The sequence below is a fragment of the Lagopus muta genome, chromosome 8, assembly GCF_023343835.1.
Source record: "Lagopus muta isolate bLagMut1 chromosome 8, bLagMut1 primary, whole genome shotgun sequence".
NCBI lineage: Eukaryota > Metazoa > Chordata > Aves > Galliformes > Phasianidae > Lagopus > Lagopus muta.
This window is the reverse complement of record NC_064440.1, coordinates 12,495,745-12,508,522: the sequence shown is the minus strand read 5'-3', so window position 1 is coordinate 12,508,522 and position 12,778 is coordinate 12,495,745. Positions and strand designations below refer to the sequence as shown.

Sequence of the window (12,778 nt, the reverse complement as noted above, 5' to 3'; positions counted from 1 at the left end):
TACTTTCAGTCTGTTATATCCATGTTCTCCAGGACTACAGGATATAAATAAACATAGAAAATGTAGTCCATATATGATAAAAAAAAAAGTCACATATCTTGACTTAAGTATTCAGCTAATAAAAGATAAGAAAGAACATTTAATATGTACGGAAATTTCAGTTCTAAGTTAAAAGCTTTATTACTTGATGCCCTGATAGGCTTGTTATGATTATTACGTATGTGAAGAAACAGAAACAATGCTGAATTACTGAATTCAAACATTGTAATATGCGTTTCTTTAGTTAGACATTACTGATGGAAATACAAATACTCTGAAGGGAAGGAGGATTTTACATGTTGGAAGAAGCCATTACCTATATTATCTTTAAGTCTTGATACACTTTTTTTCCCCATGGACTTCTGAGTCATCTGCTTTCCTTGGTCTCATTTGTCAATGAAAGGCTCTACTCCCCATGCTGGATAGTCATACTACTATGTAAAAATGTTAAATAATAATAATAAAAATAATAAAAATAAAAAAATAGGATGGTACCAGTGGGCGAGGAGGGATGATTTTGTGGCTGGAATGGCATATATTTACATGCATTTGTTTTAAGCAAAATAAATAAGCAGATAAGCAGAAGTCATTATAATATGTAATACCTGAAAAACAACTGCTGCTGTTTGTTTGGCAAATATGCATTATGGCCACAAATACCATCTTTCTGACAAATCTTCCAAATATAACTAGCCCTGGAGTGTGATAACTATACAGCTGTTCCTCTTGCATAAGCAAAGTTCAAATTTGTTTCCACAGAGGCAGTCATAGAAAAGCTAAGAAATACAAATATATCTAAAATGCTATAATTTTCTATCGATGAGAACAAAGAAAATACCTGAAATCTAAACATGTTTTTTAAAAACATTTTTCATGGAAGAGTCACAGACAACATTGAGATTTTTCCAGCTTTCTTCCTGCAAGAGTGTTATTCATTTCTTTTGACCTCTGCAACTGTAGACTTTTCGAGTAGAGGAAGCGTGGGCTGGGTCCAGAAATCTGCTCTTTGGGGACTGACCGGATCTCGTGTGGCAGGAGAAATATTAACATAGGAGTTCAGTGGAACATATGGCAGCAAACTATCTAAGCAGTCAATCAGCTTTTTGTAATTCTCATCTAAACTTCTGACAAAATTGATAGGTCTTAGCTGGCCATTGCCAGTCAGTGGAAATCATTTCGCATTCATGCAAGTTTCCAATCACTTGCAGTGACTTCGGATGCCTCAGTGTTATGGCAGGAATCATCATGGAGGAAAGTCTTAGAAAGGAAAAACAAAACTGGAGTCTGTATTCTTGCACTGATTTTTCTCTTCTATTTTCCTCCCCTATTACTGCTACTTTTTGCTGTTAAATTTATCATTGTAAACTGTTTGGTGTCAATGCATGTGGAATTTTTTTTTTTTTTTTTATAAACTAGAGAGTTTTGAGTTTGTTGGATTCTATGTTCACGTGAACTGCACATTCCAAAACACTGGTTTCCATTTGTAAAACTGTTTTCAACTTTGTGACTTCTTAAACTGAGACTATCAAGAAGAAACACCTTTAGCTAATCCATTGTGTTCGTATCTTTCTAAAATAGGTTGAAGTATTGATTTACGATAAAAAATAAAAAGTCTCCCTAACCCTTTTAACTTCTTAAACTTTCTTACTTCAAGCATTGCTGTATTGTAGATTTAAATCTGACATTTGGAGTAAATTTCAAGAGAGCTCAGAAAAACTTGAGCCCTGTAAGTCCCTTTTACCCTTCAAGCCTAACAGCTCGGTCACTAGTCCACATCTACATCAAAGAGATCATAACTGGGCAATCTGATATTTTCTCAGTTCATGTTTGTAGGCTGTTATGTCCAATCAGTATGATCATTACAGTAATAAACACAAAAGACATGTTGATGCTTATTCTTCAACACCATCTCTGCCACTTTAGCCTAGTAGCATATGTGGGACTCCTGAAATATGGTATGTTTTCACATTTGATTACAGTCATCATTTAATGTAGGAACCTGACATCATCTAAACTATCACATTAGTATTTTTATTTGAAGCTCTCCTTGTGGTCACATACATTTAGTGTTGGATTTATCCCAACACATCTTTTGTATGACAATAGCTATACAGTTTTACATGTTTACTAAGATGGTACATTTGTGAATAAGGGGATATACATTTTCTAAGTACACAGTTGTCTTTTACTTCTTTTTTTACTCTACTGATTTCTGATTAAGGAAAACGAAAAGAACAGTGCCTTGTTTGTCAACTTCATTGTGCTTTAGAGAGGAGACATGGTATGAGAACTAGATTTGTTTGTAACTAAGAGTCTGGCCTTTCTTGTTGTTTTGAATGCTTTATGCTTCAAAGTAGTTGTTCATATTTTTTATTTTGATAACTGTGCATCTAGCTGAAAAAAAATTGAGCAGAGGAAGAACTGAGTCCGTGGGTTTTTGGTTTGTGGTTTTTTGTTTGTTTTTTATTTGTTTGGTTTGGTCTTTGGGTTTTAGCTAGCATATCACTTTCCAATAAAAAGATCATAGATGTCTTAGTCTGTTAGTAAACAAAGGTGATCCCTAAGCACTCTTCAGAAATTCATTTGGATAGACTGTTCCTGTTCAGTAAGAACAACAATACTCATACAGTTTGGTGGACAGTGTGGAAGAGCTAACTGGAAGAACATCTCAGTGACCAAACACTCTAGTAATGCTCACCTCAGTTTTCCTAGCTATGCTGAGGTAATAGGTAATGTGTTGCTTTTCCTTCTTTGCAAATACTAGTACCAGTGGTTTGAAAAATGATTTGGAAAATACTGTTGTGTATTTCATTGAACTTGAAACTTTCAAAACCCTAATAATTTGTTCTTTCTGCCTACAAGTTGTAGAGAAAAAAAAGATGATTTCGTGTTTAATTATTTAAATGTTTCAGCTGAAAAAGCTTGACCATCATGTTATCTACCCTTACCTTGTAGACTTTTTTTTTATAACGGTGGTAATTGCAATAGTTAGTGTTTATGTACATCTTTGATTATTGTTCAGTGGGTAGCAGAGAAGTAACAGATATCCTGTATGAAAGGTTGAGTTTTTGTTATCATTTTGATTGTTATCATAGAATCATTGGCATGGCCTGGGCTGAAAAGAACCACAATGACCATCTAGTTTTAACCCCCCCAGCTATGTGCAGGGTCGCAAACTGCTAGGCCAGGCTAGAGTCACATCTAGCCTGGTGTTGAATGCCTCCAGGGATGGGGCATCCACAAATGTTATATTGTATTGCCATAGTTCACAAAAGGACCAAATGTTTTCAGTGTTGACCAAAATCAGTCATTCTATTTTCAGATATTTTCATGGGAATGACTAGCTGTGACTTAAAAATATACATATAAATAAATTTTAAAAAATGATGCTGTAGGTGAGAGAAGGTAAAGACTTGCTTTTACCTTATCACTATTATCTGTGGCTAGAAGCCTGTTTGTCTAATGCTAGAATATATGAGCAACAGGACGCTGATTCCAACTTCTATTTGAGGTTGCATTTCCTTCCATCAACCTAGGTCAAACACAGATTACCAGCTGCCTGACACTCCCTTTGCAAATAAAGAATTAGATCTCCTGGGCAATTACTTTTCTGATGACTCCTGTGAGCCCCTTGTCAGGCCCCAGATTTGGATTAGAGTCACATTTATAAGAGCTAAAAGACTTACCTGATGTGTAGGACTTAATGCTGGATGTGTTCATGGGGATTTAAGGTGAAATGAAAATCCAGATCCCACAGAAGCAAGCAGAAAGACCACCACTAATGGCATTAGAAATTGGATAAGACTATTTGAAAAGATCCCAAGCAATAATAGGACACTTCTATTGACATTTATAAGAAATGTATTAGAATCTAAAAGCACAGCATCCAGAGTTGTTGGACTTTTTGTTTGGTTTAGGTTTATCTCCCTGAAAAATATTAATTGAATATTTGGAGCTTTCAATTTTTTTTCAACCCCTGTATCTGATTTCTGGTTATCATCCACAGCTGTGTATGAACCAGTTTTGGTTTTGTGCGTTCCATACCACTTTTATTTAGAAAGATGCATTTTTCTGTGTTTGTATTTAGGTCAAAGGGTTTTCTGACAGTTTTGCAGTGAATGTTACCCATAGAAGGATAATGTAGATGTGATAAATACTGCAGTTTGAGGTGACTACTGTGGAAGGATTTGTGTAAACGACCAACATATTTCAAAAAGTCTCGATCTTTTGAAAGTGCAGAGGTGACTAATTCCAGCACTTCAAATGAAAAAATTCTAGAAATGCAAAATTTTCATCAGTTCTTCCCTAATCATTCACAAGAACCAATGTCTGCCTACCAGAGGAATGGGTGGAGAAAGTGTTCTGAAAGCCCATCAAAATTAGTTAAAGTATTTTAATAAATGCGGTGGATGTTAGATCATCTGGAATCAACACTGTAGGGCTAATGGTAAATTCTCTGTGAAACTTAAAATTTGATTTGGAAAGTCCTAAAACAGTCACTACTATCCAGAACTGCTCAGAACTGTTTCCTTTTCAAATCTGCCTCGTTCCAGCCTTGAAACTTTTAGAAGCAGATAATTTAATATCTCAGTACAATGGTAATGGGGATGATAATGTTTGTTTGCATACAAACCCTTTGTTTTTAGGCAGGTGTGTAGAGATGAGAGTCCAGAACTGGACAAGAATGTTCAAAGTTCATTATAGCATTATAGAAAGAGGAAAAAATTAATACATTTGAGGTTATTAGTGTAGAGAAAGAAAACTCAATGAAGTTGTAGTGATGTTAAAATATTAAAAAGGTCCCTGAAATGGTGAAGAGAAAACTTGCTTTCTGAGGATGGCTTTGGAAGCTGTGAATTTGATTTGAATCAAGGTACATCCAGGTTAGACTTCTGGAAAAAATCAGGGTGCCATGAGGGATTGCCAAGGGTGTATAGGAACTAATGGATTAGAGAAACATCTGTCAGGGCTGGGATGATTAGAGTTTATCCATCTTTTATGTTGCTTCTCTTAAGATGAAACTGGTTATATTTGTTGACTTAGAACTTAGTGTTCTTACGAGCATTAATTAGTTGCCACTTACCAAGCCCTTCAATTTTAAGCAGTTCTCATTTGTGATTACCATGCAACTCTTTTATACTCAGTTCTGTGAATGCCTATAATTTGCAGGTGATCTGAGTCATCATTCACTCAAAGCAACATTAACCTGTTTTCCTTTCCTATTTTTCCTTTTTTTGTTTTTTTAATACATGTACAAATCTGAAGTACATATCTCTTTTTTAATTAAGTATCTGTTGTGAAAAATTGGAAAATTAGTGACTTTCTATAAGCAGTTTTGTGACCATTGACTTGCAGAGTTTATTTGGTAGTGGGTTCTGGATTTAATTGTATTGCTGGTCATTGCAGGCTGTTGACCGTATTTTTATAACTTTATTCCCCAAACATTCTTTTATATTTTGAAAGTAATTTCAGTTTAATTTCATACATATTATTGTCTTTAGCTGCTAAGAACCAGACAAAGTAAGATTAATCCTCTTTAAGGAAGGGAGGAAAAAAAAAAAAAAAAGAAAAAATAAGCTCTTGAAGCTATTATCAGCTAGCATGCATATTTTCCCTGAACTACATTATGCAGGCTCCAAAATACTATAGTAGCTAATGTTTCCTCACAAGAATGGGCTGTGTTTAATGCATAAAATTATCACAATAACAAGATAGCAAAATTAATTTATTTATTCAGTATCTTATGTTAGATATTTTGGAACTATCATGCTTATGATTTATTCTGAATTCATGTTTTTATCCTTTCCACAGACTTTTGGCTCAGCTCCTCCAAAGCACAAAAATTCAAAACCAATAATAATTTAGGTAGAAGTTAGGTTCTTCATTGATTTGAAAGGATACTCTACTTGACAAGTCAGTTAAATGTGTTGAAATCCATTCTTTTAAAACAAAACATTTCATCCTAGCTTTTGGCAAAAATTCAGAGTTAAGCATAAATGTCTTCAAGCATATTATAAAGTACTTCTCTAATTATGTTAATTAATCCCTGATAATGAACAAGACCATTCCAGTAGTAAACACTGCATTTCATATTAAAAATTGCTATGTTTTGGGCATCTTTTTTTTTTTCTTTCTTTCTTTGTTTCTGTTTGTATGTGTATCTTTGGTGGTATTACAACCTAGGAATGTTGACAAAATCATGTATGCCACTTTGTCTTCCAGTTGGGAAAACTGTTTTTCTTGTAGAAGGGAATTCCCAGAGCATTTACAGGCTTTCAGCTGGGATGGCCATTTTATTCTGATCCTCACAGTAGCCTCCCCAGCACTGGCTTACTGCTGATAGGAGTATCAGAAACTGTAATGGGAAATAGCATTTTACTTACAGATCTGCTACCAGGTCTTAACTCAGCACAGAGGTCAAAGAATGTACTGCATGTAACGTTGAATGGAAACAAGTATCTGTCATAAAAAATGAAAAAGAAATACCAAAGGGACAAAGATGAAGAAGCAGATGCTTTTTCATTTCAATTTATTAATGTTATAACTCTTCGGAGGGCAGTATATATATCACTAAGCACTGGTTCAGAAACGTAATAGTAGAAAGCTAGAAAATAGTAGAAACTCTCCATGTGGATCTGATCTGATACCTAATCAATGTGTTTATAGTTCTGAAGTTTGGCAGAGTCCAATGGGCTAAAATGTTTTGGTGTTTTGGTGCATACTTCAATTCTTTTGAGATGGAGGAAGACTATTTTTTTTTTTTTTTTTTTAGTGAGTTATTTATCTGTAGAACTGGAATGGAAAGGTTCAAATATAACCTGTAAAAATGTTCCACGTAAAGCAAACTTGTTCTGAGTCCACTGCTCACAACAGCTATTTTTGTATTTTAGACAGGGAATGGATTAGGATATGATTCAAGCAAGGTCAAGAGATACTGACCAGGCAAAACGATCTCTGACCATATCAAAATGAAAGTAGATGGTTATTTTATATCAGAAAATGGTATTTGATGGAGGGAATTGAAGACAATTTCATCCCAAGGACAGAACGCACATTTTTGGTGCAGGGTAGTTTAATCGTTGGCGTAATTGATATCTAGGGATATGTTTTTATCTCTATCCCTGGAAATCAAAGACTGAAAATGTTTTGAAATCTAGATCAAATTAGAATTGTAGCCTTGATGTAGAAATTGCTAGACAAAGTAATTTAGCTTGTACTGCAGAGAGCACTGGAAGAAATGAACGGATCACAGTCTCATACAGACCTTAGTCTTTAAAAACAGTTAATCTGAGCTGCTATTTACATAAATCTTATGTTTTAGTAACATATTATAATTTAGGTTTTATAACAAACTATTAGTCTGTGTTTATCTTAACCTTTATTATAGTACATCTTATCTCTCTGCTGCAACCTCATGTTTAAGTTGCATGCAAGTTTTGCTTTTTAATAAAAAATAAAAAATAAATATGTTTTTAATTATGTTGGTTTATTTGGATAAAAGCACCTGCTTGTGGGAGTTAGGACTCTGAGAAAGAAAGATCTGTTTCTTGATTCGGCATTTCAGAAGTTGGAATTTGATTTATACCTACTGGGAATTCTGCCCAGCAGTGACATGCTCTCACTTCAGATTTCCTGATAATGGCAGCTTAGCAGCTAACTATCACCACGGACAAATGAGCCAAAATATGGTCAGGCAGACCATTTCCTCTGGGAGGCATTGCACCAAAACTTCTTGCTTTCTTCTCTCTGCATATTTTTTCATAACAAGATATCACTTGTACTCCTGTGACAGATGCTGCCAAAATTGCTGTTTGTGCTAAGTATAATAAATTCTGTACAACTCAGAGTGTTTTGGGACCTGTCACTAAAGGCACTAAAAAATTCCTTAGGAGGGTATTCTATACGTGAGTGACGGTGGGATCTATCACTAACCAAGCAACCAAATGAAAATAAAATGTGTGACTTAAGCACAGTAATAACATGAGAATTTCAAAATGCCATGGTTATCTCCTTTATGGGCTGTGGGCATGGGAAACAGAAATACTGACCTTGCAGGATGATCCTTTAAGCTCTATTGGAAGCCAAATTCCAGTGTAAAATATATCCTAATTTTAGAATTGAATTTTTCATTACAGAAAGCACTGTTGTGACTGACCTTGAAATCTTTATAAACTTTCTCTGAAACATGATTCCATTTTGTTCTACTTTTTGTTTCCTGTCCCTGGAAATTAGATATGTGGTTGTTATCATTGTTTGTTCTACAGAGTGAACCCATTATGTAATTATATCTACCAGTAACTATCATCAGCTACAATCCAACCAGGATTACTAGGTGAGACAGGCCTTTGGAGAAACCTGCTTTAGTTGAGTTAAATCACATAGTGACAGTGCAAAAAATATCCCACTTTCATTTCTGCAGTGCATCCTAAGGGAAAGAGCATTCAAAAACACAGTAGTTTTGAGATGAAACAAATGATGGCACTATCGTTTTTCCTTCAGACCTTTCAGGCTCCTGTGATCCTTGCAAAGATGTGATGCATTTGTATGGTCTCTCTAAGTGCTGATAACACCTTGCTTTCGATATAAGGTTGCCACTGGGAAATCTCAGAGATAAGCAGCAGTTAAACTCAGGCTGCTTATTTAAAGGTCACATGCATTAGGTGTAATATCCACTGCCACTTGGGCATAAGTCTTGACTGTGGTTGCAACCTGCATCAGTAGTACATAAAGGGCAGAATTCCCAGGTTTGTATATGTTATCCAACAGTGTAGTGGAAGGGAAAGAAAAAAAAGAGGAAAGGTTCAGGGTTTGGTCTGACTCAATCCATTACTGCTTTTGAATTGCATGCTCGCATTGCATGCATGCAGGTTGCTGATCCCTGCTGCACCCAGGCTCTGCCCAGCAGGAGATGGTGCACCCTCAGGGCATGGCTGCAGCCCAAATAACAGAGGCACAGCATGATGCCCCAGAGAGTCTCCTGTGACTTTTAGTATAAATGTGAGGCTAATTCATACCTGGAAAGGACAATTTGAGCCCATTAAAAGGCTAACACTGATACTTCAGCGTACTGTAGCTGCTAGATGTACTTACTATCTCATACCAGCCCTAGATTTTGGTGGCATAAAGCATACAGCAAAAGAAAAAAAACAGGTATGGAAAGGATAGTTCTCTATGAGTTTATCGAGAGCTTCTCAAACACTGTGAACACTGGAGGGCTCAACGCGTTCAGAATCTGAGTGTCAGATAAAGCATTAAAGAGTTAGTGAGCAAAACAATTACTATCCACAGTCGCACACCACCTCGTATACTGAGTGAGTACGTTCCCTGTGGCATGGACATCGTGTACTTTTATGTTTTCTACCACGCCAGATGCATACGCGGTTCTTGATAAATATTTAAATAACAACACATGCAGCAGCTCTGCTTTGATTTTATATAAGGCACACTCGTTCCACCAGATATTGTCAGGAATGAGAAGCTTATAAGAATGCTTGTTGTTCTGTGCAATAGCAGCAAAGTTTTGTTTGGTTATGTGTGCATTAATAGCCTAAGGAGTTCACAAATGTATTTGATTTGCATTGATTGAAGAACCTCAGAAACCGCTGTGATGACCAACGAGAAGTACAAATGAGTATAGCAAGCAATTACTTGGTGTGTACTTCTGTTAAAGAAACAACACCTTATATTTTAAAACAAAATTTTAGTGGTGGAGGTGGTGAAGTCACCGTGTCTGGAGATATTCAAGAAAACAGTAGATGTGGCACTGAGTTGACATGGTTTAGAGAGGGCCCAGGTACGAGTTGATGGTTGGACTTGAAGATCTTTTTGTCTTTCCAACCTTTACAATTCTGTGATTATCAAAATTGGAAATCAGAGCATCTTGTTAGAATTCCAGAATTCTAACTCTTTTGTTTCGTTTTTCTTTTGCAGCTGGACCCTGCTCCTTATGTTATGAAGGCATCTTCTGCAGAGTCTGCATTGCTTGATTTATACACAATCATTTGAAGGGCCTCCACACTTCTATCTGTCATCCCAGGATGAGGTGTGGACAATCCATTCTCTCAGTGGGAAATTGAAGGTAACTTTAGCCCATCCTCCAGAGTGCTTATTTACAAGTATTTATTGACTCTCCTCTTTCGTCTTTCTGAGGCTGAAGAATGATTAAGTGGGGATCTCTATCATTTCCTTGGAAATGCTGATTGAAAACAGTGGATCAGCAATTATACTGAACATGTATAAAAAGTAGTCATATATCACTGGGGCTTAATCTCTCTTACAGCAAGCACAACATATTGATTAGAGTCAAAATGCTTAGACATACCTTAAATGACAGTACTGGCACCTAGACGTGCATCAATAAGGCTATTTTGATGTATCTTATATTATTCAGTCCAAATTATCTCATTGGTTCTTCTATCATCGTCCTAAAAACTTATTGATTTCTCATTTTCTTTTACTGTTGTTTTACGCCAGGATTTTCTTTGTTGTATTTGCAACAATGTTGCAGTTTTCTGCAGTTTGCTGTTGGAACCTCCTGGAAACTGTAAAAGTGAAAACACTTTTTTTTCTTTTTTTCTTTTTTTTTTCTTTTTTTTCTTTATTTAACAATCCATTTGTGGATCACTCTTCAAAGAAAACATATCCAGATCTTAAGAAATGTACCCAGCAAATGCTGCTGTTAATAGTGAATTTACAATGGCTTTCTTGAATCCACAGATAAACATCTTTTGCACACAGAGATTGCTAAAATGCTATACAAATATGTGACGGGCTACACATTACTGATACTACAGTAAAAGCTTGAAGAATTAGAACCTCCCGTCTCTTGATTTTTGGGAGTGAAGAATGGTAAGGACATTTCACAGTTCACCATACAGTACTCAAATAACTAGAATCTTCTGGCTATCCTTTTTCTTGCTCTGGAACATTCACACCTGCTTATTATGCTCGTAGTATAATTGGTTTGTTGATTCTTCATCAGTTCAGACAGGAATCCGTGCTGTGGCAGGATGACAAGGAGCTGATGTTACATGTATGATGTTGTATCTTTCAGCAAAGTAGAGATCTTTGGATGTGAATTAAGTTCCAGTGTCACATGCAGTCTGTTTCAGAGCTGCTTTCTTTGAAGAAAACAAAAGTATTCACGCTTTTACTGTCTACGTTGTGGAGCTGAATTCACATTAGATACTTCAGGTCATTTTAAACAGGCATTTTGACAATTAGGAACATATGCTCCTTAAATAGTTTATCAAAGTCAGAATGCTAACGTGACTTGCTGTTTCTACTGCTGTTGTTTTCCCTCAAAATCACCTTTTCATGCAGACTCTGAAAATTCTGATGAAACTGAAGGAAAGCACAGTTCCTGTGTCAAGTTTGATTTTGAGTCAAGTTTCTTTAATCTGTGAAACAAATCATACCATACTTATAAGTACTATCTCTTAAATTAAGTATTTGCCAAGATGCTGTACTAGGTTACTGCATGATGGTAAATGGATGAATTGAAACTCTCTGGGATTGCTATTGTAATAGGGTAAAATGTCTTACATGTCATCTGCGAAGATGTTAATGCACTGCATTTTATGTTGGATTCACCGATCAACCATCAATTATTTACACTGTAGGTTGCCTTTGCTTTGTTCTTTCCTGTTGTGTACTCCAATTTATTGACTGTTGTCGCATAAGATTTGTGACACTGATACAGATTTTTGCAGAACTCAAGGTAGGATCAACAGTGTCTGTGCACATGCCTTCAGGCCCTTTGCAGCACAAAAGTGTGGTGAAGTTTTGCATTGTGTATTACACATCCTCAAGATTTCCCCAAATACAGTAGTATTCATTCCCCTCATCCAACCATACTTTGGGGTATTGTTACCATTAACTTTCAGATTTCTTTCATAAAGGCAAAAAAATTGTGACCTCTGGTGAAAGGCGCTAACACTGAGAAAATATTGCCATCCCACCTTTTGTGTACTAGCAATTTGCACAGGATGTTGTGATTTACTCTTTATAATATCCAGAAAACAGACATCTTTTTCTCACCACTGTCATTGTCTGTTGTCTACTGATATAACCCCCTGCCTCTTGTAGTGGCTCCAAAGTTAACAAAGCTGCAAACTAATAAGGAACAGTTGTTTTGCATTCTTCATCAATGCTAAATATGGCAGGCTGTATGGCAGATCTTCCTCCAAAATAAGATCTTGTCTTGGTATATCCTCATTGTGCGCTTCCTCTGGGCCTCTTAGAACATGTCAGAAGAGGTATTTTGAATTAGACATTGCTCATTAACGTGCACCCATGTTAACTTTGCCCTGCGGCTGCCAGTCTGTTGGCTAAATGCCAACCAAAGAAGGACCAATGTGTTCAGTAATTTGATCTTTGAACAGCCTTGTTCGAAGCAATATATACTCATTGACTGTGATCTGACTTATCACCAGTGGTCCCTCTCCTCAAAATACTGTTAACAGTATGGGAATACTACAGAAACATAGCTATCACTGCTCTCCCTGTACGTCAGGATTTCCAATCTAATTATGCTACTGCTTAGGTTCTAGAAGCTTTAAAGTCTCATCAGGATTTGTGGACCATGGATACTTGACTGCTGTCTATACATATGAGGAAACATCCTCAAGCTGTGCCAAGGGATGTTTAGATTAAATATCAGAAAAAATTGCTTCATGGAATAGGTAGTTAGGCTTTGGAACAGACTGTCAGTAAAAGTGGTAGAGTCCCTGTCACTGGA

General features: G+C 36.2%; 1 long non-coding RNA gene across 5 annotated transcripts in view; it reads left to right on the top strand.

The window, feature by feature from the left end:
- LOC125697079 (uncharacterized) overlaps positions 1 to 12,778 on the top strand; it is a 214,985-nt gene that overhangs the window by 142,529 nt on the left and 59,678 nt on the right. For 4 of the 5 annotated variants that reach the window (XR_007378670.1, XR_007378666.1, XR_007378668.1 and 1 more), the window contains one exon: positions 9,970 to 10,117. This is a non-coding gene — a long non-coding RNA (uncharacterized LOC125697079). Of the gene's footprint in view, positions 1 to 9,969; positions 10,118 to 10,755; positions 10,888 to 12,778 lie in introns of all 5 variants that reach the window. The other variant, XR_007378669.1, reaches the window with a different exon arrangement.